Source organism: Sander vitreus, chromosome 2 (genome assembly GCF_031162955.1).
Source record: "Sander vitreus isolate 19-12246 chromosome 2, sanVit1, whole genome shotgun sequence".
In the NCBI taxonomy this organism is placed as follows: domain Eukaryota; kingdom Metazoa; phylum Chordata; class Actinopteri; order Perciformes; family Percidae; genus Sander; species Sander vitreus.
In genome coordinates this window covers 28,960,407-28,988,340 of record NC_135856.1, presented here as the reverse complement: position 1 = coordinate 28,988,340, position 27,934 = coordinate 28,960,407, and the positions used below count along the sequence as shown (strand labels likewise).

At 39.8% G+C, this 27,934-nt stretch overlaps 1 long non-coding RNA gene across 1 annotated transcript; it reads left to right on the top strand.

The window, feature by feature from the left end:
• Positions 1 to 335: 335 nt before the first annotated feature.
• LOC144530454 (uncharacterized) lies at positions 336 to 27,553 on the top strand. The gene is made up of 3 exons (XR_013503111.1): positions 336 to 412; positions 26,063 to 26,158; positions 27,166 to 27,553. It is a non-coding gene; the product is annotated as an uncharacterized LOC144530454 (long non-coding RNA).
• The last annotated feature ends 381 nt before the right edge of the window (positions 27,554 to 27,934 follow it).

The following is a 27,934-nucleotide window of genomic DNA, read 5'->3' as shown; positions in this document are numbered from 1 at the left end:
AGGCTGTTTAAAGGATCTATTCCTTTCAGTATGTTGTGATCACTTCAGATGAATACAACAGTTCTAATCAAAGTCTTCTCCAGTAAAGCTTATGTATTCTGCATAATTCAAGGTCAGTATCTTTTCCAATGAATCATCAGTGACGTCATCTTTAAAGTGACTATATGTAACTTTTTAATATTTCTGAATCTCTGTTATTTTTCATACAATGGTCTTAAATGAAGTTATCTGTTGTAGTTATGGCTGATACTGGGGCAGGACATCACAGGGAAGAAGGAAATTAAACAAAGAACAACAAAAAGGGAAAGTGAAAGACAACGAGCAATAACGTGAGTCACACTCGGGCTATCAACATATGGAGACAATTACGGGATTGTAAATGATTCAAAACCCACCCTGAATTGGCCCTCAGGTATGTAATATGTCTATTTCATTCATAAAAGAACTTAACAATGTGGTTGCATGTCAGTTGCCTACATTAAATTACGCCCCCCTTCCATTTAGCGTAGACGTTTTATTCCTTTTACTCCATGTTTGTGTTGGCCTACTATTTTCTTTTCCCTTGTCCCCGTGTAACGTTACTTGTGTAAAGTGTCCGTGGGTTTCATGAAATGCGCTACATAAATTGTTGGTTGATAAAAGTAACAAACTCTTAATGCTTTGGCTCGTGACACAGTGAACAGTGGTTGCAAGAGACTGAGGCTCCCACACTCACATCCGTATTTCATTAAAGCGTAACTCTCGCCAAAATGCAACCTAGGGTCTTTTTGTAAATGTACCCGAGTCAAACTTTCGTTTAAAAGCATATTTTGGACAGAATCGCCACTTTTAAGATTTACCGTATTCTTGTTTTTCGGTCAAATGGCCTTTTGAATGGGAGTGCTAGAGGCACTTTTATGCTAGCCTCAAAATAGCTATTTTTAAAACACAAGAAGGCTTGACACAACATGAAACTTGGCTCGAAGTATGAGCTCTACACCTTAACGAAAGCACTGACAACATTGTTTGTGTACACAGAGTTTACTAAAAAGAAAGGTTTTGAGCAACTCACTGTAGCTGTTGTTCCTCTGGTTGCCATCTATCGAGCCAGTCAAAAATAGTCAAGGGAGGAGAGTAAAGATGGAAAGCTCCAAAAGCTTAGTTCCATATAAATGCACGGATAATTCGTTGTTTTGTCGTTAGTGAAACACAATATTGACCTTGTTGTTGAAAAAGGAGCCTCATATAGAAATGACATTTCCTCCTATGGAGTCCGTTCATTCGCATTCGGAGATCGCCTATTTTTGACTGGGAAAATGGCAGATAGCGTAAAGAACTGCTAACATGAGTTGCTCAAAACCTTTCTTTTTAGTAAACTCTGGGTACACAAACAATGTTGTCAATGCTTTTGTTAAGGTGTAGAGCCCCTGGTGATACTTCAAGCAAAGTTTCATGTTGTGTCAAGCCTTCTTAGTGTTTTAAAAATAGCTATTTTGAGGCTAGCATAAAAGTGCCCCTTAGCACTCCCATTCAAAAGGCCATTTGACCAAAAAACGAAAATACAGTAAATCTTAAAAGTGTCGATTCCGTCCTAAATATGCTTTTAAATGAAAGTTTGACTCAGGTACATTCACAAAAAGACCCTAGGTTGCATTTTGGCGAGAGTTACGCTTTAAATAACCATCTATTACCGTCTATTACTTTTTCTTCGACGCCAAACCGTTTTGTCTGTTATCACGGTGACTCAGTAAAACGCCTGCAGGCACAAAAAAGCGGGTCTCGCTGTCGCCTAAACTATTTACTTGTTAAGAGAAATTTGTTAGCATGGCGGCGGCTAATGGAACATTAGCTAATGGAGCAACTGATGTGAACGCGTTCTAACATGGAGGACTTTATTGCTCAGATTTTGGAGAGGCAGCTAAGTGTGCTTGAATCAGTGATCTACAACGCAGTGAAAGGAGTGTTGGTGGAAATTAATGCCTCGCAGCAACACATCGAGGCAGAACCTGAGATGCAGGAAATTATGGTATTTGAGCCGGAGCAATCTGACTGCGTCACATTCACGATACAGCGGCTTCGGGTGCCTGAAGGGACTCAACACAAACTACACGCTGAACGCGACTCAGACTCATTTAGTCGCCTGCCTGCCCTGGGAGCGATCCACGGAGGGAGAGAGTTAGCCTTCGTTGCAGCCGCGGAGCCGGGTGTTTTCTGGCTGGAATTAGAAGTGGAGGTCGCCCCCTCCGAACTTAACAGCTGGTTGAGACCTAGTTCTAAGGTGCTTATAATATTGTTCTTGTTTAAAGAATTCACTAGACCTGTTTCAATTTAACCTGTGACAGTTTTGAGCTGCAGTTTTGCGCAAACTGCATTTGATGTGGTCACGCATCTTACAAATAGGGGAGGGGGTCTGCGGGCTCAGAGCGTTAGTGGATTTATTTAACTTTTTATGTTTTTGTCACACCTTGCTCAGAGCTAACAGTTCACCCTTTGCTACAGATTTGTTGGCAAAATCCGGTAGGGTACTCGAGACACGTATGTGTGTAAATTTTGAAGATGGCTGAGCTCTCAATCCTCTCAGTCAACACTAGGGGGCTAAACGGGCCGATCAAAAAAGCTAAATTCCTGGACTATTTAAGAAGGAAAATCTTAGACGTGGCGCTTATACAGGAGTCACATTTACGTAAAAGAGATGTAAATCGTCTACAAAGTAAATACTTTAAGGTTGCTGCCTCATCTAGTGACGACACCAAAACCAAGGGCTCCATCGTGTTGCTGTCACAGAAATGTGCACTTACTGTAAACAAAAGCAGTAAAGACTTATCAGGCAGGATATCGTATATATGTACCACAATAAGGAGTAGGAAAATATCCTTTGTTACGGTACATGCACTGGCTACATATGGTGAAAGTTTTTTCTCCACGCCTAACCAATGAATTGCTCTCTCTCAACGAATATTCACTAATCATAGGGGGAGACATGAATGCAGTACTTGATTTAAATCAGGATAGATCAGGGGTCAATCACACAAAAGCCCAAAAACGCATATCAGACATGTTTAAAGCAATTGTGGAATCCCTCCATCTTACAGATATATGGAGGATGCACAATCCTACTAGCAAGGATTACACCTTATTTTCCACACGCCACCTCACCCACTCCCGCATTGATTATATGTTGTGCTCCAGTGAGCTTAAGACAATGTTCCACACGATAGCAATAGGACAAGCAATTCTGTCTGATCACAATGCATTGATAACCACATTCCATTGTGATAGGTTAGGAGAAAGATCTAGGAGATGGCAATTTAATAATTCCCTTCTCCAGAACACAGCTTTTGATACAGAATGTAGAACCAAACTGGCTGAATTTATATCAATTAATAAATTCCTTCCTTCGCGGTCAATTTGAAGAGGAAAAGAGAGGCAAGGATAGCGGAGTTGGAAGAACGCTGTAAATTGTTAGAGCAATCTCTTAAGACTTGTTTTTCTAAATCTACGCAAACTCTTGTAGTCAAAAATCAAACAGAGCTGAATGATCTGCTAAGAAGGAGAACTGAGTTCATAATGCACAGAGTGAGGCAAAATTACTATTTTAACAGCTGTAAACCAAGCAAATTGCTTGCTCTGAAATTAAAACAAAGCGAATCCAGCTTCTATCAACAGCATCCGCACAGACCGAGGTATCGCAACAAATCCTAAGGATATCAGCGCCACTTTTCAATCCTTTTACTCAAAGTTGTATGAGTCCTCCTGCAACCCAGATCCGACACAGTGCCAGAAGTTCCTAAAAGAACTAAAACTGCCTCTTCTTTTCTTTTGGCATTTTTGTGAATTTGAGGGGTCTCGTTAGGGAGGAGCTGCTAGCTAGGCTATGTGTCCCATTCAATCCTATTGGAAAAGATCATGTATGTATGAATGATGTATGTAAGAGCATGTATATCACAGCTACCCTAAGGTCTTACAAAGCTTAGCTAACACTTTTGTCCGATTTCAATTTAATGCATTTTTTGCTATCATTGATAGAGCTCCATCCAGCTCACCGATCGTTTGTTTAAATAACTCAACACACATATCCATTATAAGTTTATATATTATATAGTTATATTAACTGGAACCTGTGGTAAGAGATTGCAGGTGTAACAAGCTCACTGACCGCGCTCTCACTCACATACACCGGCCATTTAGCAGGAAGAAGGGAGGGAGAGCAGCGAGCTGCAGGCTCTGGAGCTCTGTCAGGGCAGCGGCGTTTGGTAGTCCAGTCACCCAGAAACTGAATTAAATCTGTAATATCCAGATGAAATCCAGTAGCAGCTCAATATCATTATTTGTAGACAATATTTTGTTGTACATTGCTGATCTTGAGGACTCTATTCGATAGATAAGTATATAGCAGATATAACGAATTTGGTTCAATCTCCGGCTATAAAATTAACTGGAATAAATCTAACCTTCTTTTATTGAACAACAGGCATGTGACATCAGCCATTAGTGTTACAATACCAACCCAAAGCAAAATTACATATTTGGGCATCACCATACATGCATCCCTACAGCGAGTTGTCCAGGACAACTATGAAACTATATTAAATAGTGCTCAAAGGGATCTGGCCAATTGGTCTGCGCTGCCGGCATCACTACGCTCCAGGATTGCTGTTGTTAAAATTAACATAGTTTCTCGTGTGAATTTCTTAAGTACAATGATCCCTGTAAGAGCCATATTGATACTTTAGTTTTAGTAGTTTTCCTTTAAAACAGTTTGTAATGCTCCTTTAAGTATACAGGTGATGACATTACCGCCTCCTGGGCAGACTAGGTTAAGCAGCCCACGGAGCTATACAGTTTTTTGACCATACAATAGAGAAGAATCTTGTAACTTTGTCTTTACTATTTTAGTAAAGTTTTTTCATGAACAGAAGTTACTGCCTCCGAAGATTCTTGTGTGTCGAGCTTAAAAGCCAAGAGGACTGCTTAATAGTGGTGGTAAAGTGCAATGAGAAAAGATTGCCGCTACATGTGAGTCAAAAAACTCAGTTCTCGATGGAAAGAAGAACGGACTAATGTGGATAAAGCCATTTCTGGATGGATGAGGAATTAACGCAAGCCATCATAGCGGAAGAAAGTAAGTCTATGGATGCTTTGCAACACGATTTCAACTGCTAAGTAAGCTAGCACAAGGAAAGCTAACGCACTGGAGTCGGTCAGTCTGCCTTAATTAACTCGTTAAGCACGTGCTTGTTGTATCATGTCGGAGCTGCGCAGCGCAGATGTGGATGCATTTCATTGGGACAGATTTTGGATATCAGCTGTTTGTGAAACTTGATGTGCTTGTGAAAACACAGTTGGACATTGGTTTTTCTTTGGAGGACGCGCTGTTTTGAGCTAAATCTGAGTCGAGTGGTTTGTGCTGTGGTCATGGAAGAGTCTGACCAAAAGAGGGCGCCAAAGCCCACACAACAAGCAATGGATGATAAAATAAGCAGGCTTATTGGATCCAGAAGAGGTAAATTATCTCAACTTACAGGCATGATGAAACACATCGAAAATTTGAAGCTTGATGGTTCAAATGTGGACGTAGTGGAAGAGATGCTTCACAATAGTTTTCACAAAGCATATTGTGAGTTTGAAGATATCAATGCTGCAGTCGTTGCATTAATGGATGAAGACGAAGGACAAGCTGATCAGCATAATGGGTATGAACCAAGAACAGCACCTGTGAAAGACTTTGTTGAAAACACTGAAAACTGGTGTGCTGTAATGCGGAAAAGGTCAACAGATAGAAGTAAGGCTAGTGAAGTTAAAACTATAAGCGAGAACCCAGAAGGCAAGATTTGTCAGGATGACATCCAGGCAGAAGACAGCATATCTGAAGTTGCTAAAAGCAGTCGACATAGTAAAAAGAAAACTTCAGTTACTTAACTTCATCATTAACAACTGGGTCCTCAGCACGGAGGAAAGAAGAGGCAGAGCATGCTGCCTTGTTGGCGCGTTCAGCAGCTTTAAAAAAGAAGCAAGCGCTGGAGATTGAAAAGCTGCAGCTGAAGGCTAAAATGGAACAGCTTGAACTTGATACAGCTATTGCAGAGTCTAACGCAAAGCTTGAGGTGTTTAAGGAATATGAGCGTGTTAAATGAAGTACTCATAATGATGTACCATGGATGCGCCCACAAAGTAGACCTAAAGAAAAGAGTGATGGTGCTTTGCTGACCTCAAATGCTGCTGCTGGAGGACAAGAATCATATGTTCCTGGCTTGTTGGCACAGTCTTCACCAGACACACAACAAAGTGAACCTTGTGGCAATAGACACACACATGTAACAAGCACTGAAAGTTTGAAATCATGCAGAAGCAAAATGCTATTACTGAGATGCTTTTAAAGCAACACACGAGGTCCTATCTCCCTTCTAAAAACATTCCAGTTTTTAAAGGAGACCCTCTCACTTACAAATCCTTCATCAGGGCCTTTGATCATGCCGTGGATAACAAAACTGACAGTTATCAGGACAAGTTGTACTACTTGGAGCAGTATACCAGTGGGGAGCCGCAGGAGCTTGTTTGTAGCTGTGAGCATATGTCACCTGACAGAGGCTACCAGGAGGCCAGAAAGTTACTCCAGAGGCAATATGGTGATGAGTTGAAGATAGCAAATGCTTACATGGATAAAGCTTTGAATGGCCTCAGATTAAACCAGAAGATGGTAAAGCAATGAGCGCCTATGCTCTTTTCCTGATTGGTTGTAGGAATACGATGAATGATATTGAATTCATGGAAGAAATGGATAACCCTACTAATATGCGTGTTGTTATTTCAAAGCTTCCCTATCGGATAAGAGAGAGGTGCAGAACAACTGCATTTGAGGTCCGTGAGGCAGGAAGAGGACGAGCAAGGTTTTCTCACCTAGTCCACTTCATTGATCGGCAAGCCAAAGTAGCTTTGGACCCTCTTTTTGGAGATGTTGTAGAAGGTTCGCAAACCACCAAAGGTAAAGAAAAGGAGACAAAAGAGAAAAATCTCAGGAAGACCGGACGAAGAGAAAACACATTTGCTACAGGTGTACAGGACACAACCATGGAGGCAACAGCAAGAAAAAACAGCCCTGTAAAAGGTGTTGTAACAGCCTTTCACAAACCCTGCCTGTTTTGCCAGAAGAATCATGCTCTTTCTGTCTGCAATACAATTAAAGAGCTGACAAACATGGAACAGATGGAAAATCTAGAGGCCTGTGTTTCGGATGCCTTACCTTTGGGCACCTTAGTAAAACTTGCAAAAAGAGGCTCAAGTGTCAGATTTGTTCCCAGTCTCATCCAGACATACTTCATGTCAAGACAGAGGATAACAGTAGTTCAGAAAAGACGGAAGAAAACAACACAGAGAACGACCTAGTGTCTAGTGCCTATGTGTCGTTGGGTCAAGAGATATGTGGAAACACTGGGGCTGGAGACGTGGAATGTGAACTCGCTGTTGTACCAGTTAAGCTCAAGTCTAGAAAGAGTGAGAGATATGTGGAAACATACACTTTTATAGATCCTGGTAGTACAGCAACATTTTGCACTGAAGACCTTCAAAGGAAACTAAATCTCAAAGGAAAGAGCACCCAGTTCCTTCTTGACACAATGGCTCAAGACGACTCCGATAGTCACAAGTTAATGAAGAGTGTTGTCCTCTCAGATCTTGAGGTGTGTGGTCTTGAAGAAAACACATACATTGAACTCCCAAAGGTGTTTACACACAGCCACATACCAGTGAAAAAAGACAACATTCCACAACAGGAAGATATTGCACAATGGCAGTATCTGAAAGGAGTACGCCTGCCACGCATTAAAGCAGAAGTGGGAATGCTTATTGGTGCCAACGTTCCAAAAGCCATTGAGCCATGGCAAGTCATAAATAGTGATGGAAAGGGGCCATACGCAGTTAAGACCGCCCTGGGATGGGTGATCAATGGAGTGTATCACCCCAAGAAGAAGAAAATGCGAGTGGTCTTTGATTGTACGGCTACATACCAGGGTGTCTCACTAAATAAACAGTTACTCCAAGGACCAGACCTCACTAACAACCTCATTGGTGTCCTATTGAGGTTCAGAGAGCATCCAGTCGCGCTGATGGCGGATGTGGAGTCTATGTTTTACCAGGTGAGGATCCCGAAGGAAGACGCAGATCTACTGCGGTTTCTGTGGTGGCCAACTGGTGACCTTAACCATGACGCAGAAGTGTTCAGGATGAATGTACACCTCTTTGGTGCTATGTCTTCACCCAGTTGCGCCTCCTACGCACTGAGAAAAACTGCAGATGATGCAAAAGAGATTATGAGTGCAGAGGCAGTTGACACTGTGCTAAGACACTTTTATGTTGATGATTGCCTTAAAGCAGTGGAAACAAGTGAGAAAGCAATCAGCCTGGTGCAAGAACTCACAGCCTTATGTGCCAGGGGAGGTTTCCGTCTCACCAAGTGGGTGAGTAACAGTAAGAGGGTCTTGGCATCTATTCCAGTCAACGAAAGAGCACCTGAAGTTAAAGATCTGGACATGAGCCACAATACCCTCCCAATGGAGCGTGCACTTGGTGTGCAATGGTGCACAGAAACTGACGAGTTCAGCTTCCAGATAAACATGCAAAACAAGCCTGTCACCAGACGTGGCATCCTGTCCACAGTGAGTTCTGTCTTTGACCCCCTCGGCTTCTTAGCACCACTCATATTGCCAGCAAAACTCATCTTGCGCGACCTGTGCAAAGAGAAACATGGTTGGGACGAGGAGATTGAAGGTGAACATGCAAAAAGATGGCATGAATGGTTAGCAGATTTGGAAAGTTTGGCAGAGTTCAGCATACCCAGATGTATCAAAACAGAAGAGTTAGGATCCGAACAATCAGCACAGTTGCATCATTTTGCTGATGCTAGTGAGGATGGATATGCTACTGCTTCATACATATTGCTTACCAGCCATGAAAACAAGAAACAATGTTCCCTCCTCATCGGAAAATCAAGAGTGACTCCCTTAAAACACGTCACAATACCAAGACTGGAACTGACGGCAGCAGTCGTGGCAGTAAAAATGGACAGAATGTTGAAACAGGAGCTTAAGATTCTATTGCAGGAATCTGTCTTCTGGACTGATAGCACTACGGTGCTCAGATATCTTTCAAATGAAAGTGCTCGCTTCAAAACCTTTGTAGCAAACAGAGTCACTACAATAAGGGATCATTCTCATCCTACCCAGTGGCACTATGTGAACTCAGAGCTAAATCCGCTCTCGAGGAGTCAAAGTGAGGAAATTCCTGCAGAACAAAGTCTGGATACATGGTCCAGATTTCTTGCTGGAACCTGAAAGTGAGTGGCCAAAACAACTGGATAAAAGTTGACCCAGAAATCAAAACATGTGCTCGAGTGATCATGACCGGCACACAAGAGAACTATGACGCAATCAACAAGCTTACTGCTTACTACTCGACATGGTAATGACTAAAAAGGGCTGTTGCACGGTTTCTCAGACTAAAAGAGACACTAATGCTACTGAAAAATAAGAGAAAGGAGCTTGAAACAACAGTCAGTCAGTCTGAGAACAGTCCTGAAAACCAGAACAAACTCATTGCACAGAACATGAAGTTCAAATCAACATTCCAGCAACATCCGTTGTCACTTGAAGAGCTAGTTGAAGCAGAAAAAGAGTTAGTACAGATAAGTCAGCAACTCTAAGTAAACATGCTCCGGTCAAGAAAAAGAGTCAGATCTACAAACTTGACCTCATGTTGCAAGACGGTATACTGAGAGTTGGAAGCCGCCTTAATAAAGCTGTAATGCCACAAGAGGCTAAACATCCAGCCATCCTCTCTAAAAGTTCACCCATAGCCAACCTCATACTGCAACACATCCACCAAGAAATTGGACATTGTGGTCGCAACTATATGTTGGCAGAACTGCGAGAAAAATACTGGATCCCTCAAGTTAATTCAGCTGTAAGGAGGATTATTTCAAAGTGCATTATGTGCAGAAGGCTCAATGCTAAGGTTGGAAGTCAAAAGATGGCCAACCTGCCTGAAGACAGACTACTACCTGATCAGCCACCCTTTACCAACGTGGGGGTTGACTTCTTCGGGCCATTTGAGATTAAACGTGGAAGGAGCCTTGTTAAACGATATGGTGTAATTTTCACTTGTCTCACAGTAAGAGATGTGCACCTTGAGATTGCTCACAGCCTGGATACAGACTCCTGCATCAACGCCATACGCAGGTTTATATGCAGAAGAGGACAAGTAAATATTATACGCTCAGACAATGGAACAAACTTTGTCGCAGCGGAAAAGGAACTGCATAAAGCATTGGAAAACCTGGATCAGACAAAAATACAGAACACCATGACAGAAAAGGGTATTAAGTGGATTTTCAACACCCCGGCAGCCTCACATCAAGGTGGCATATGGGAAAGGCAAATCCGCACTGTAAGGAAAGTATTGAACTCTGTGTTACGGCAACAGACTCTAGATGATGAAGGACTCCAAACTGTCATGTGCGAAGTTGAGGCCATCATCAATAGCAGGCCGATAACCCACTCATCAGACGACACTAATGATGTCGAAGCCTTAACACCTAATCACCTGTTGCTTATGAGAACACGACCCAATATCCCACCAGGAGTCTTTGACAAAGACGATCAGTATGCACGGCGTCGATGGAGACAGATACAGTATATAGCCAATCTCTTTTGGACTAGATGGACAAGAGAATATTTGACACTCCTTCAGGAGAGACAAAAGTGTCTCACACCACAGAGGAACTTTGCACCAGGAGATATTGTACTGATAATGGATGAATCCGCCCCTCGCAACTCCTGGAGTATGGGTCGAGTGATAAAGACATTACCAGATTCCAGTGGTACAGTGAGACAAGTCAGTGTGGAGACTAAGACTAACATACTGGACAGACCTATAAACAACCACATAAGCAATGTGAGCAGTTTGAGAATGTTAACAGTTTACGTATATAGTTTTATATTGTGTAGTATGATGTACGTATAACAGTATAACTGATATTCTGTAGGAAGGACTGCTTAATATTGGTGGTAAAGTGCATTGAGAAAAGATTGCCACTACAATCCCCTTACCCCCACCGATACATTTCTGGAAGAAAATTGATACCTTAATTCGGCAATATATTTGGAATAATAAACAACCTAAGCTAAAATACTCTACCCGGCAACGTACCACAAACACGGGAGGCTTGGCCCTCCCCAACCTTGAAGTGTATCACAGAGCCTTTCAGCTACGGGAGTGTGGACGGACCCCTCATCTACAGTCCCATGGAGAGAAATAGAGCAAAACCTCACTGGAAGTCGAAGACTGCAAGACCTTGCCTTTGCAGGTGTGTGTCCAAAAAAGTGTATGCTAGCCTATGGCCCTATTATCACCAACACATTGACTAACTTTAAAACAGGTGGAGGAGCAACTATGCTACACCAACAAGTGGCATCTGGACACCCCAATTTGGCACAATACACACTTGTCTGGTAACAAACCCTTTGCTTGTAAGCAGTGGAGTGACAGAGGCATTTATACTGTAAACCAGCTATTCAATGAGAAAAGTACGTTGAGTTTTGAAGACCTAAGACCTAGTTTTGAGGTCCCCAGGACATCCTTCTTCTTGTATCTGCGCTTAAGAGCAGCCCTAAAATGTTATGGAGTGCCATAGGGAAACAGTCTTGAGCCGCACCTAGTTATTAAATGGTTTGTTGATTTTCCTGTGAGAGGATTAGCATCCCAGATCTATGCTAAACTGATGCAAGTATCCATAGGAGAACTCCCAATAGCAAGGAAATGGGAATGCAATTAATTGGGAGACAGTTTGGAACATTTTCCATTGTTCCAAAAACCCAAATCACCAGCAGATCCACTTCAACATATGTCATAGGACATACTGGACTCCTCAGAAGAGATACATCGCTAAAGTCATTCCCACTCCCTATTGCATGTTCTGTCAACCTGAACAAACTGGAACTTTCCTACACATGGTCTGGGAGTGTGAACAGGTGCATGAGTTCTGGAATAAAACAACATCAATAATATCTGATGTGATAGGATGTCGAATTCCTACTGACCCGATTGTTTTGTTACTTAATGAATGACTCTAATCTACATCTGCTTGGGAGACAGAAGAAAGTTTGGCTAGCTGGCTCAACTGCAACCAAGAAAATTATAGCTCAGCGCTGGCTCCCCACCCACTCGCTTTGTATAAAACAGTGGTTGCCGTATTTTCTAGACATAGTTATGCTTGAGCTCTCTACAGCAAGGATTAACAAAGCCAAATCATCGACTTTTGATCTATGGAAAAACGCAGCAGCACAAGTATCAGTCCTAAAGACCTCAGCATCACAAAAATTAGAGGAGAGTGACTAGGCAAGGTGTGATTTCTGTTTTTGTTTTTGCTTATTTGTTTGGTTTTGTTTTCCTCGAGACCGCAGAGCGTGGGGGGTGGGAGATGGTTTTTGTTCTTGTTCAATTGTGTTTGTCTGTTCTGTATGTTCAAAAATATAAAAATAATAAAAAATTGATCTAAAAAAAGGTGTGGTACCGCTTTTGTCCAAAGCGGCTGCTCATCAACACAAACTGAAAGTTACATATAGCCACTTTAATTAACAAATGGGCTTGTAAACACAAATCAAATAGCTTTTCCAAAAATGATGCTCCAGAATGGCCACTATGATCCTTTTTCAGCCTCACAACACATATCTGTTTTAGCACAACACACTGTTAACAGTGCAGAGACACAACTCTTTAGATTATGCAACTGTCTCGAGAAAGGTTGACTGTCCAATTATTCTGTAAGGGCCGCCTTGCTTGAGATGCGTGGCTGTGCACTGGCTGGTCTGGCAAAGACCAGCCATTATTGTCCATCCGAGTGACAGTTGGGCCAAACTGGCAGATTTGCATACAACTCGAGCGTCAAGCGCAGCAGGAATGTGTTAAAAAACTTACAACCCCAGACAAAGCATGACATCAATGGACGAGGTGTTGCATCATGATCTGCACACCAGATTGACTTGCCATTGGTGTAAAATTGCCATCTGTGAGGTGTCACTCGCCAAGGTCACAGATTAGCCTACAGAGATAGACAAATTGGTATAAGTACTAATGACAGAAGAGATGATGGTTTGGCCATGAGAAGTCATCATTAGTTTTGATTTGCTGATGGAATCAAAACACCTAAGAGTTAAGTGCATCATGTGTGCCTAATAATATACTGTAATAAATCTGGTACATTCTCCTGTGAGTCAATGCCCCTCAACTTTAGACTGTCTAGAAGAAAAACAGTGTAATGTGGACATAAAAATAAATCCAAGTCAAGACAGCTGTAAATCACCTGCAGGCACCCCCTCATAACCCGCCCAGAGCTCCACAGAGCCAAACTTTTCAGCTGGCAAAGTAAACCACCCCAATGGTAGAACAATCCGATCCAATCAATACATTAAATTACATTACATTACATTACATGTCATTTAGCTGACGGATTTATCCAAAGCGACTTCCAATTAAGTGCTTTCAACCTTGAAGGTGCAAACTCCAGACAACAAGTAGTAAGTGCAAGTACATTAGCATTAAATAAGCAAAACTACAAAGAGCCATATGAAAGTGCAGCTTTAAAGAGGTGATAGAATGCAAAACCGAGTTTACCTTGTCATAGTTGAATTACGACAGTTTGGTGGGTAAAAAGGACATACAGAGAACCTCACTGTCCCATTGGCACCACTTTCCCATGCAAATCTCACAATTTGAAACTGCTGCTGAAAACGGGCAAATCTCAACAAAGCTAAAAGTTGACGTCAACTCGGTGGCTGTACCTTATTTGGCTAATCCTTGTACCTTTGTCATGCCCCAACATTTACATAGGCCACTGATCTGGGACCGGTTTGTCTTGTGAATCTAGGTCGCGCAGATCTCAGAAATGTTATACATTGTTCGTCTGCTATTTCATCACTAAATTCACTTCTGAGAGTTTTTTATGCGAGAAATCAACTATGTAGAGGTGAAATATGTGCCTTTTTACGAAAATCAATGGACAATTGCTAATTTTGTCCAACCCAGGCAGCTAGGCAGCAACCCAGGCAGCACCGGCCACTGTCACGTTAGCCTGCGGAGCTCCTGAACTCCGACACATAGTCGGACAAAATTTGCAATTAGCCATCAATTTTCGTAAAACAGCCCATATTTGACCTCTACATAGTTGATTTCTCGCATAAAAAAGTCTCAGAATGAATTTAGTAGTGAAATAGCAGAAGAACAATATATAACATTTCTGTGCAGTGTGTGTGTGTGTGTGTGTGTGTGTGTGTGTGTGTGTGTTTGTGTGTGCGTGCTTCACTCAACCAATCAGTGCGCAGCTCATCTAAATATTCATGAGCATACCATATAAGGTAGAAAACCAGTCATTTCAATTAGCATTAATTGCCCTAATGCAATCATTGCATTAGGGCCCATAGAACAGCACCCTGGCCATTTTCAGCCCAACCAATGTTACATACCCTATTAGGAGACCTTAAGGAACAGTGTGAAATACCTTATAAAATCATTATATCACCCCTTTAAGAATATATATATATATAAAAAATATTAAATAAATTATAATATAACTTTTTTTTGCAGTCGGAAGAGGTGTGTTTTTAGCCTTCGTCGGAACATGCGTAGGCTTTCGGCCGTCCTAATGTCAATAGGGAGCTCATTTTACCATTTAGGAGCCAGGACAACAGTCGGGATTTCGTTGAGTGATTAGTTGTCCCTCGTTGTGAGGGGGCAGCAAGCTGGTTGGCTGATCTAGAGCAGAGTGGGCAGGTTGGGGTATAGGGTCTGACTATGTCCTGGATGTAAGCTGGGGCTGATCCGTTCGTGGCCCTGTATGCAAGTACTAGTATCTTGAAGCGGATGCAGGCAGAAAGACAGGAAAAGTGAATTAATTTGTTGTCCTGGTTGAAGAGTTTATCCAAAATAGCTTTAAGTGCAGTTTATCTTTCAATATCATGTGATAAATATGTTTACGTTTGATGATGACTGGAGACATTATTCTGACACATTGTCACCTTGTGTTGTGTTACTATTTCTCTCATATCTTACAAACTGGGCATTGCATGATGAAACCATTTTGTTCTGCCCTGTCTGTCCTGCATCTTCATAACTTCTCTTTCCCCCACTTTGTCTATTTGCAGCTAAGACTGCAATATCTTCCAAGCTGTGAAAGTTGTGTTTCAGTGTGTGTATACAGTATGTGTGTGTATACAGTATGTGTGTGTGTGTGTGTGTGTGTGTGTGTGTGTGTGTGTGTGTGTGTGTGTGTGTGTGTGTACTGTATGTGTATGTGTGCATTTGTGCTTTTGCTGGATATGTATGTTTGTGACCTGCTCTCCACTAACCTTGCCTTTATCCCAGTTTTGCAGGAAAAATGCTTTATTCAATAGAAAACCAAAGCCGTTGAATCTTCTTTAAGTTTGGAAAGTAGTCCCTATCTGCAGACTGTCTGCTTCTAAGCCCTTTTAAGTCTGCACTGTGGACAGGCGGTGACAGTGCCAGCTGATTTGAATACAGGCTTTGCCTTCGTGGTGTCAGTGTGGTTTTTCAGCTGGAGCAGTGACATCTCAGCCTCTCTGCCCGATCATGCCTACTGCCCTCAGTGAATAATGTATGGTTTGTGTGTGTGTGTGTGTGTGTGTGTGTGTGTGTGTGTGTGTGTGTGTGTGTGTGTGTGTGTGTGTATGTATATGTGCATGTGTGCGTAGGAATTAGTTTCACGCAGTTAAAATGAATACCACAGAGTGAGAGATACAAGCATTAAACAGCTTGTGTCAAAGCAAATTCCTGTTGGTTTCATCTGTGGTGGGGGAGCTTTCTTCTTCTAAACTTAGCACAAAAAGTAAGGAAATTTGCGTTTGGTAGATTATTTCTCTGTGGTAAGGGACCGTTCGGTATTTATGGAATGGACCACCGGAGGAAAATAGGGGAGGGTCATGTCTTTTTATTCTTTGCTGAGGGGAGAGTCATCCAACATTTGTCAGTCCAGAGGGGGGTCACCCAACTTTTGTATTCATGAAACAGCAACATTTCAAAGTGGCTTGTTTGGTGCATATTTTTCCATGTAGCTCTCAGTCTCTGCCCTCCTTCGCTACCAGATGGGTCTGACCCATGAGTTTGCTGTGGGGCAGGGGGAGCTGCCCCCTGGTGGCTGAAATGGATAATTGCATTGTTTAAAAAATGAGTGGAATAATTAGGTCTGACATGATCAGCTATTTTATAAATATCTTAAATAACACAAAACAACTAAATGGTGGTAGGTAATACATCTGATTTCATATACTGCTTTAGTAAAAAAAAGTATTTCCTGGCTGACAATGGCAGCAGCAGGACGTAAAAAACGAAAATGACTGTTGCTAGTCTGGACATCTTACCGTGCCAAGGTTGCAATAAAGGTTTCCTAAATGCCACATTTGATGTCAGCTTACTAATTAATTGCGGGTTTTGTGTAGATTTGGACTTTTATACGTTTATTCCACTTTGTTTAAACGGCGAAGTGGATGAAGCCTAGTGACGAGTCCATAGCAACCAGTCTGTGTGTTGAATGTTACCCAGAGTGCCTTGCTGAATGGTCTCAATATTTTATTGTTTTATTTTAAGTGAATACTAGTTTACTAGAGAAGTAACTTAGTATTTGAAGTAATGCAGTAATGCAGGAAGTGTGCATTTAGTTTCCATGCTTATTGTGTTTCCACAGCGTTAGTGAGTAACTCTACTGAAATGGCCACCACACCATAACAGAGGAGTGTAATGCGTCAGATGAGAATGCAGAGGTTTAGTCTCATATGTCATGGCTGTTAAAAAACAATGGGAATCTGTATATTTGCCAAGTGCAAACCAGTACAGAAGGAATTGATACATTTCTGGGGGAGGGTCATGCCTTTTTTCCAAATTGTTTTGGAGGGTCATAGAATTTTTTTTACTGGCGAAGGGAGGGTCATGTCTTTTTTGGCTAAAGGTCCCAAAACTCCTCCGGTGGCCCCTTAAATAAATAATGAACAGTCCCTAACAATGCTTTTTGGTAATAAATCTTATACTGTTGGAAAGCCTGTTTAGTTCCCTTTCAAATATTGAGTATTTGGGTTGCGCCCATGAAAAATTTGCCAAATCTTCTCTGCCAATGCCAAACAAGGGCGTAAATCCCAGGAGGGTCGGGGGAGGGTCAAGACCCCCCCCCCCCCCCCCCCATCTAAGGGTCCCCCCCCCAGACATATCATTAAAACAATGCTGTGTATTGTAAATAACATAATGATGTATACTTAAAATATGTGTGTAAGTAGTAAAACAATACAAACCCCAAAAAATGCTTTTTAAGTTTTAAACATTTTGAGTTCCCCCTCCCTTGCCTCACAGTGGTTTGGTCCACTGCATGCTGTACGTTAGGATCTGCACTAGACTCACAGTCACATCGGGTAGTGACAGGTATGTAGTAAGTAGGCGGTTATGTGTGTGAACTGACATTAGGGTTAATATTGAAGATCTACAGTTGTGTTTTGCTCAATATGAAGTTAAGTGGCTGATCAGTTAAATATATATCCTCTGTCCCAGAAGAAACCTACACTGTAAACCCCAATCCATCCATGACAGAAAATTGTAATGTTACGTCCACACAAATGTTCAGGATTGTCAAAACAACATCAAAACTTTATGTTCATTTGACACAAAAAAATCATCCCATGTGAGGTTGACATAATTTTTTTTATGTTAAGTCAACAATTTCTTACTTTTGAGTTCATTCTACTAAAATGTATAACATCAACATCACTTAATTAGTTCAAGGCCAATTAAAAACACATATACTGTGCACTTAGCATATATTTTGATAGTTAAATAAACCTAAAAAATGGTTGTCAAAATATGTACTCAATGTTTTTATGTTCATATGACAAGCAGTCACTTTCATGTTCAATAAAATGAAAATATTGTGTTCACTTAACACAACAAAAACACATAATAACAACATGAGTTCCACAGTTATGCTGAACACAAACATTTTGTGCCGTTTTAACATGAAACCAACGTATTGTGTTTTAGTACACATAATTAAGTTTTAACTAGTCAAACCAACGTTAAATTTAAAGGTTGAGAACAACTTCCATTTCTTTGTTTGTCTAACTTAAAATGTTTGAATAGAAGGGACACATAAAATTTGTGTTATAATGTTTGATTTGATACAACATTAATATTTAGTGTTAAAATGGCATATATTCTTAAGCTCAATGGACAGCATAGAATTTGTGCATTAGGTTTACATTTTATTAGTTGTTTGAACTTACAAATTGGTGTAAAAATATCTACTCAGTTGTTTAATGTTCATTTGACGTTCAATTTACACACTAAAAACACATAATTACAACATGAGTTCCAGAGTTATGCTGAACACAAACATTTTGTGCCGTTTTACCATAAAACTGCCACAATGTTTTGTGTTTTCACCAACGTATTATGTTTTAGTACACATAATTAAGTTTTAACTAGTCAAAGCAACGTTAAATTTAAAGGTTGAGAACAACTTCCATTTCTTTGTTTGAATAGAAAGGATACATACAATTTGTGTTATGTTTGATTTGATACAACATTCATATTTAGTGTTAAAATGGCATATATTGTTGAGCTCAATGAACAGCATAGAATTTGTGCATTAGGTTTACATTTAAGTAGTTGTTGAATTCACCAGTTGTTTAATGTGTATTTGACAAGCAGTTACTTTCTTGTTCAACTAAATAAAAACATTGTGGTCACTTAACACAACAAAAACACAATAATTACAACATGAGTTGCAGTTATGCTATGAATTTTGGATTATATTTTGAATTGTAAACCATCCTTTCAGGACTTGTTCGGGAATCATAGTGTCGGGTTACAGCAAGTCCATGAACAGTATGACATGTAAAGAGTTATGAATTCAAACTTATTTTTCCCTTGTATTGTTAAAAAAACAAAGCAGTAAATATACTGAAAATTTGTACCGGGAATCACTGGCCACTTACTACAATATAAAAATATTTTGCCCACGGTAAAAGCATCAGTGCACAAATGACAGAGCTTAATGGCTTCTATTATACACATTGTGTTTAACCATAAAAGAAAAAATACCCCTATAAAAAGTTAAATGTTTCTCAAAATGCAGCTATTTACTTTTTATTTATTTAATTAAAAATAGGTTTCAAAGTTTTACAGATAGCTGAGCTATACTGAGTGTCCAAAAAACAGTCAGCATTTTTACCATACACACACACACACACACACACACACACACACACACACACACACACACATACAGTATATATGAACACATCATTCAGGCATAAACTGACATAAGGTGCAACTGCCAGAAAGAGAAAAAAAGGAATACAGTAACTCTGGCTCAGAAATACAACACTATCACAATACTGGTGCCACTGTGTCAATAAAATAATTCAACATCAAATCATGTTATTACCTCATAGGTTTTTTTTTTTCATATAACTTTTTTCATAATAAAAGCTCAGTCCCCCCAGTTCACCAGTGTAAAGCTTTCAATGTGTAGCTGCAACAGCAGGAGAGGTTTGGTATGCTTTAGCAGTAAAAGCAGAGCTCCAAAATGATTGAAAGTGATAAGTAAATGGTAAAATAAGACTCATCTGAAAGTACAAACAGGAAAACAGGAATGAAACCAAACTCCAAACCACATAAAGACCCTTAAAATAGAGCTTTCACTCTGGTCTCCAGCACAGAAAGACAAGTTTAGCTGAAGAGGACAAAACTGAGGGGAGGAGACTGCCACAGGTTGGCCCTGCTACCAGCAGGTATTATTATTATTGGTATTCTAGATATAATGGGTGAAAGCTAGCTTGCTGAAAAAAAGTTATAAAATGGATGAATGGATTCAAATTTCAATACTGATGCACCTGAGCACAACCAGCACTTGTTTACACTGCAAGTTCACACAAGCAGTCATAGTCCTGAAGTGACACAATAAGAAACCCGTAGCATGCAGCACTTTTTTGTAAGGAAGTAAACATGGAGACCACTGAAGTCAGCGTTTACGATTTAATTCATAAGTTCATGTGCAGTGGAAGCCAGCAAATTTGTGATCAGATGATAATGAGGATGAGGAGAAAGGGAGCCAACATTTTTAATTATAACTTTTTGTGGAGCAATGGCTGCTGCGTCTGAGGTGTGTGTCTGGAGAGTTGGAGCCAGGAGTGGTGGGACTGTACCATGAATGGCTTCACTGAAACAGATTGCATCCGGAATTTCAAGATTTCAAGGGCTAGTTTAACTACATCTGTTAGCGTCTCTTGACAAGACTCTCGCAGCAAGGACTTGGGTTGTGGCTGTAAATGGACGGGTGGGTAACATTGGCCACATTGCACAAAATCAGATATGTATTTAGGACAATATGATAGTGGCCCAAATATTAGCTGAAAAAGATTGGATTCTAGTTTGGATCAACGTAAGTACATTTTCAGGATAAAGCCTAACGTCCGGGACGTGATGTCAGGCTTTGCCCCTCACCTTCCGCTCTGTGTGTGTTTCAGTTGTCAAAATTCCTTCACTACAAGAAACAACAACAAACTTGGTGCTAGCAACCACGCACTGAAAATGTATAGTTTTGAAGAAAATTTGGATCGTGCACAAGATGGGCCTGCTTGGTTCTTGCAGGGAATAATTGTCAAGATTTACAAAGAATATGTTTACCGTATTTACTCTCTAACTGATGTTTTGGGACCGATTGGCGTGATTGCACATGGCGATAGCCTAACTCACAGACAACTTCACACTGTGCCTCAGATGCAGCTAATTAGCTGTTTAAGTTTAAGATTCAACTGGCAGGTTATGAATAGGTCAAAAATAATTGTATAACTGGAATAAATAAATATGTGAATGTAGCCAAAATCCAAAGAACAGTGGGCTGCATGAGGTTGAGATGATAAGAATGATGGCCAGAAAAGGTGCGTGTGCATATGAGGAGGTATTTTCTGTGAATTTTTTTTTTATTTTTTTTTTTATCAATTATCAATTTTATTGAAAAATAATGTGATTAGAATTAAGAACAACCTGCATAAAAAACATAATCTAAATGAATCTACAAACTTATCAACTACCAAAACGTAATACAATGTACATGTTCATGTCATTTATTAGGAATACTTTGTAACATAATGTTAGGAAATATGGATTTTTTTTGTAAGGAAATATGCAGATTCTTCTAAAGTTCAAGTTTCAGGCGCCCAAAATATGTAACCGAGGAGGCTGACGAGTTTGATTTGAGTTTGATCCAGCCGCTACCAGCCAATCAAAGCCAATCAGCAGGACACTTACGTTAACGTCCGTTGGTCATTTCGGCGCCCTGCCAGACTCAAACGCTGTGGATTCTGCTGGAGAGGTTCGCGTGTCGTTGAAATGGTAAGGTTACAATAATTATGTTTTAAATTGATTAGTCTTTATTGCTACAGTTACTTTCTTAGCCACAAACAATAGTGTGCCCCGTGTTGTAAGTTGCTAGCAAGCTAAACTTTGTCTTGACTAGAAATGTTAAGGTAGGCCTATGTACAAGGGCGTAGGAACCGGGGGGGGACGGGGGGGACGTGTCCCCTCCAATATTGGAGACAGTCGCATTTGTCCCACCCAAAAATTATACCGCGGAGGAAAAAAATATTTGATTTTGAAATCTTTAACTCGCATGCTTTTATTTTTAAAGAGCAACACAGCGTCTTGTCACCGGCCCGCCCCCTCAACAGCCCGCAAAATTAGAAATCCCACTATGGGCACGGGGTTAGGGGATTGGTCAGGGGATAGGACCTGTACATGTAAGCATGGACGCCTGGCCAATAGTAGTGTGTGAATGCTATTGAAGGGCGGGTCTTGGCGTGGCCATTGTGGGATTCATAATATCGCCAACGGCTCAGACTGTTTGGGAAGCGGAGGTCTGAAGCTGGCGAGTGGCGACAGGTTGTCAGAAGTTAAGATGAAAAGACAGCAGCGGCTCAGTTTAAGTGATTTCTTTCTCATGGGGAAGAAAAGAAAGAAAGGAAATGTGAGTTGGTAATAATTTTGTCCAGGAGGATAATTATATTTTCTGTCTAACGTTAGACTTGTTGATGTTAAGCTGATGTTGTGATTCAACATCTAGCTAGCTAACTAGTACACTCTTGCTAGGCAAACGTTACTATTAACGTTACTAACCAACGTTGGCTGGCGAAAATATGGCGGACTTTCCAGTAACGTAATGGACAAAAGCGATTTGACGCTAAAAACAGTATTTAAGATGATTGTAAAAGAACGTGATTTTTCTATTAACTTAACCTATGTAACTTGAAAACGAGTAACGTTACACATCTCCCACATCTAGAAAGGAGTAAGTCTGTCCGTTTGTTTTTTTGCTTGTTCTTGACATTCCCATCAGTATTTTTCTATACCTTATTCATTTCCACTGCTTTCATATTAGAGATCAGATGAAGTTCAGCTGGAAACTAACAGTGGTGAGAGTGATGCAGGGAGAGCCAGCACTGCAGAGTTGCAGGTAGGTGTTATATGAAGGGTGAGGTGATTTTAGTTTGTTGATCATGATAAGAAGTGAACACGGTTTAACTTAAACAATAATATAACAAACATGATTTTAATATTGCACTAGCTTTCCCATCAGTATTTTTCTATACCTTATTCACCTAACCTTAAAGGGTTAGGGTTGGGGTGCTTGTTGTAACTGCAGTCTTGTCGCATTGTGTGACATTGTGACTGTTTTCCTTTTAGGGTGTTCAGAGCAGGGACAGACAGCTGAGAGACACTGAAGTCAGGGGACAGAGGACAGAATCATATCAGCCACACCCAAAATTAATTGACACTCAATTTCTGTCTAACAGAACTCTCTCCTTCCAAGAGTGGTGGTACAAGGACTTTCCCTGGCTCCATTATGATGCAGTGCAGAAGGGGGTTTTGTGTTTTTATTGCATGAGAATTTACCAGGACAAACTCACAACATTTGCTGTAAAATCAGAACCCGCCTTTATCACTTCTGGATTCAAAAATTGGAAAAAAAAAGCTATTGAAAAATTTAAAGCACATGAAAGTAGTCATACACACCGCCATGCTGTCTCTGTGACTGCACAAGAAAATCGTCCTGTAAATGCACAGTTGTCCAGTGCTTTGGCAAATCAACAAGCAGACAACAGGCAATGTCTGGGTAAAATTGTGAGTTCAATCACATATTTGGCACGACAGGGACAGGCCTTGAGAGGACATGAGGATGAAAACAGTAATTTTGATCAACTCTTGAAAGACAAGGCAGAGGATGATGTCCTTTTAGCCAAATGGTTGCAGAGGTCCCAGAAAGACTACATCAGTCCACAGATCCAGAATGAAATTCTGTCTAAAAATGAGCAATAATATTTATATATACATACATTTATATATATATATATATATATATATATATATATATATATATATATATATATAACATAACTCATTACACTGGTGGGACTGTTCAGCTCTGTTTCAGTTCTGTTTTCAGGCTGGTCCTCATCCTCAACACGTGCCTTTTTCAGTCGCGGAAAATACTTTTCAATACTCACCTGGATTGAAGCAGCAAACATTCAGTTTAAGAGTAAAAAATGACATAACATTATTTATAATACGTTTATTTGATTCACAGCTGCTACATATAGTGTTTTGACCTCGACAACCCAACTGCTTTTTACCGCAAACTTGCGACTATTTAACTTTCTAAAGCGGGCACAATCGCTTGTTTGCTAAGAGTCAGGTCGGTAATTGTGAATGTGTGATTGTGTAAAGGTGTTCACGAGACAGATACTACTCTTTCATGAACTTGTGAATTTCTCCAGCCGTCTTCTCTCCTTTCTGGAGACAGACGCTGTGTGCACGGTGGGATCGATGGTGTTTTAGCAAATTAGTGGGATATCACAAATTAGCACATGCAGCAAATCCATATACTAATGTATACTTTGATCATTCATTATTCTGTGTATTGCCATTTTGAATAGTTATTTGATTGTTTCCCCCCTAAAAATTACTTAGGGGATTATGAAATTGCAGGAAGTCCTAATGCCAAAAAAATGGAAAACTTTTGTCAGAGGTTGTCAGAGGTAATTGTGGGGAGGAAACGGGAAGCAAATCCCTGCCTTCAGTGTCAAAGTCCTTTGGGCCATCCTACCAACCTCACTCTTAAGACTTCTATAATGTATATCACATGCTTTAAAACACCCCTGGCTACTGTTTTCGATGTAAGACCACACATACCAGTAGTGTCTCGAATCGTCCCATCCTGGCTACGGTACTATGACTACTTCTGTCTGTATTGCACGTTACGTGTGTACTACGGACACAGGTTGATGTGTAATAGAAATATTAGGTCACATCTTGCTTTGCTAAAGAGTATTCCAACAATGTAGTAGCCTACATCCTGCACAAGACTATACAGCTTTCTCATTCTGACACAGCTATACTGTACATATTTGTTATGGTATGGTATTTTTAAAGTATCTTTTTCATATTTTTAGTGCAATTTTTCTATTCGATATGTTCTTGACTGTTGCAGTGCTTTGCCTGTATTTTCATTTCCTCAATATGTTAATTGAATGCACCAAACAACAAGGCCAATTCCCTGTAAACCTTTCAGCTTTAGAGGCAAAAGTGAGATAAGATGCATTTCTTTGTATTATCGGGGAAAGTCTATTTCAAGAAACTCTATGGATCGTTTGTCACTGAAAAAATCACAGCATGCAATTATTGAATGCAGGACTGTACAGTTTTTTTTATTTGTGACAGGAAACTACATAGGAATTGAGATTCAGTTCAGAATCAGTTCATTACATCCATTCTAATGTCTTTTTTTGTTTACCTTTACCTTCACACACCAGTTAGTTAGTGGAAATGTGGAAGGATATCACACTACCTTTGCATGTATCTGTGTCTGTTCATTGAGGCTTAAGATACAGCTAAGAAAAGATAATGTATTCAGAAAATTTGAATTCAAATGTTGATCAATATATGTTATTTATTAATCTACAAAACTGGATGATTAAAGCAATTAAAGAATTGATTTGATATTTATCAGTTAATTACTGCCATTCAAAATGTGTTTTCCTTTATCTTTACAACTGTATCTTTTTAGTAGAATAAAGTATGTTGGTGAATGTTTTGCAGTGTAGTTAATTTATGACATATTCTGTTCAAACCATTAACGGATCTGTCAGGTTTCCGATATGTGTCCCCCCCAATGTTAAACTCATTCCTACGCCCCTGGCTACAGCTACATAATTTCAGTGTCAGATATATAACAATAGGGATGCTTTGAAATTGAAATTCTTGGCCGAAGCCCAATATAATGAAAAAAACAGAATAACAGAATAACCGAACGTGGCCTGTCGCCTTTTATTTTTTTTATTTATTATGCCAATGTTTTCACCTATTTCTAAATTAGTCATGTACCGTTACTATTTTGTCTTCTCAAAGTAAAAATCAATTACAAAACTTTAAAATTTTAAAATAATTGCACATTCCAGCAGACATACCAAGCACAATATAACTTAAAATAAATTGGTCAAATAAAAATATTTTTACTTATGTACTATGTACGCCTACACAAGGGCATTGAAAAGAATGCAAAAAACTGAATGGCTCCACAACAAATTAATAATGGTCCTAGAAGAAAAAGTGGCAGGTTCTACTTTATGAAAAGTAGCTTCCCTGCTTTGTCACGTGCACCTCTCACTCTACACTGGTTGCTATTTAATTACTTCATCAAAAACGGTCAAATGTATTCAGTCTTTTCACTTTTCATGAACACAGCAAGTGCTTTTTTTGTTGGTATTTTTCAGCCAATTAATCTCAGTTGCCAAAATTTCGGTGCATCCCTACTTTACATTTAGATATTAGTATTGTATTGGACTTTTATTTATTTATTTTTGTATTGTATCGGACTATATTTGGGACACAGAAAAATCAGAACAGTAAAGTCTGCAGCTAAGTGTTAATATACAGTATATAGTTGGTATTTTCACGTGTTTCACATTTTTCTTTTTCACTACAGCAAACACAAGATATCAATGTTGACCGGATAGCAGTTCTCCGGTGTCTACAACTGCTGCTGCAAGAAGATGACACAGAGCTGTTCTACACATGCAAGGTGGGTTGATATACTTTACATTGGCAAGCAATAGTAGGCTGGGCATTTCATTGAAAATGTCAAATTTCCCCCCAAAAAAACAAAAAAAAAAGAAAATGTCAAATTTCCTATAATGTGTTACTGGGGGACATTACAGAAATGTTTTTCCTCACTTGTTGGGTAGTTAACATGTGTGTATTTGTAAGGGGAATTGGACAAAGAAAGAGAGCTCCACAGCCACATGTTTTTGCTGCATATGCAAGATGGGACAATGTTATAGGCATTGTACAATGTTACACAGCTGAGTCAAATCTATTTTAATTTGCAAATACATTTATTTTAAAGCCATATATTTTTAAGCCATGCAAGTGGCTTGCAAATGTTACGTTTCAGTCTACAGTGTAAATGGCATACTTGTCAAAATCTTCATAAGACTTAAAAGATACAACAAGGAGTTTTAAAATTTAGGTTGAAACTGCGCGTGCCTCCTACATTTCCTGAGTGCAATTAATTCAGCCATTACAACCCTCCGTCCACCGCTATAACATTATTGCATCAAACGTCTCCTGTTTCAACAGCCAATAGAGAATTCAACTAGTAAAGTCAGCAATAAACTATAGAAATAAAATTATCCATAATCCATTTTATTTTTATGTTACAAACAGAGGGTCGAAATTGCAGTTTTAGACGGTGGCTCAACAACTGCACGAAAGCACGCTAACGTTATATGGTCGCGCAACAGAGACACCGAAGATAGAGCGCCCAGTGGCGATAGAACAACGCAGTGAATCAGAGAAATATATATATAAAAAAAAAATATATATATATATATATATATATAAATATATATATATATATATATATATATATATATATATAAAAAAAAAAAATATATATATATATATATATTTTTTTTTTATATGAGATATTTATACAAAACAAATGATATATCTAGAAATGAAAACGGCTGTGTCAATAACAGAGTAGAGACAAAGTTGTAATAGTATATTTTTGGGCATATTTTCCAGGAGGGTGCAGACCAAGACTCTACCATTAAGAGACCTGCTGCCATTGTGTCCATCATTGCTGACAGTGAGGCTGTAACCATGGTGCCATTCCATCCTCGAGGACAGTTGAAGAAAAGATTCCATGTTTTGTATGGAGAGGTGCCCCACAGATGGGTTTTTGCTGTGCAAGATGGGACAATGTTGTAGGCATTGTACAACAATGTGATGGGATAGCAATGATTTGACAATTTCACACAGCTGAGCGAAAGATCTATTTTAATTTGCATATACTTTTTTTGTTTTTACATACCTAACCCTAACCCTTTTGTTGTGGCGTCGTGTTTACAGAAATACGGTTTCTCAATTATAGTTAAGATGTGTACCCACTCTGTCGTTCTCTGAGACATGTTTTCATGCTAATTGAATGTGTTTGTAGCTTGAAACAAGCTAGCGCGGACCGCTGATTAGCTTACAACGTTAGTATTCAGGGGCACAGGGAACGTAAAAACAAATCACTATTTATACCACTAAAAAGGCTCAAAATATCACCACACTTCAACGGTAGCATAATGAGGGTCCCTAAATGTTAACCGAAACATTGAGAACTTTGTAAGTACAGACAGTTTATTGAAAAGAGTTTATAAAGACACTCGTGTTCATGTTCACATGACGCCGCCGTCTTGAAAACCAGTCATGACTTACAGCTGGCAATGCAAACTAAAATCAAAAGCAATTTGCTCAATATATCTGAAATAATCGCACTCTGCACGACTTGTCTAGTGTACTTACT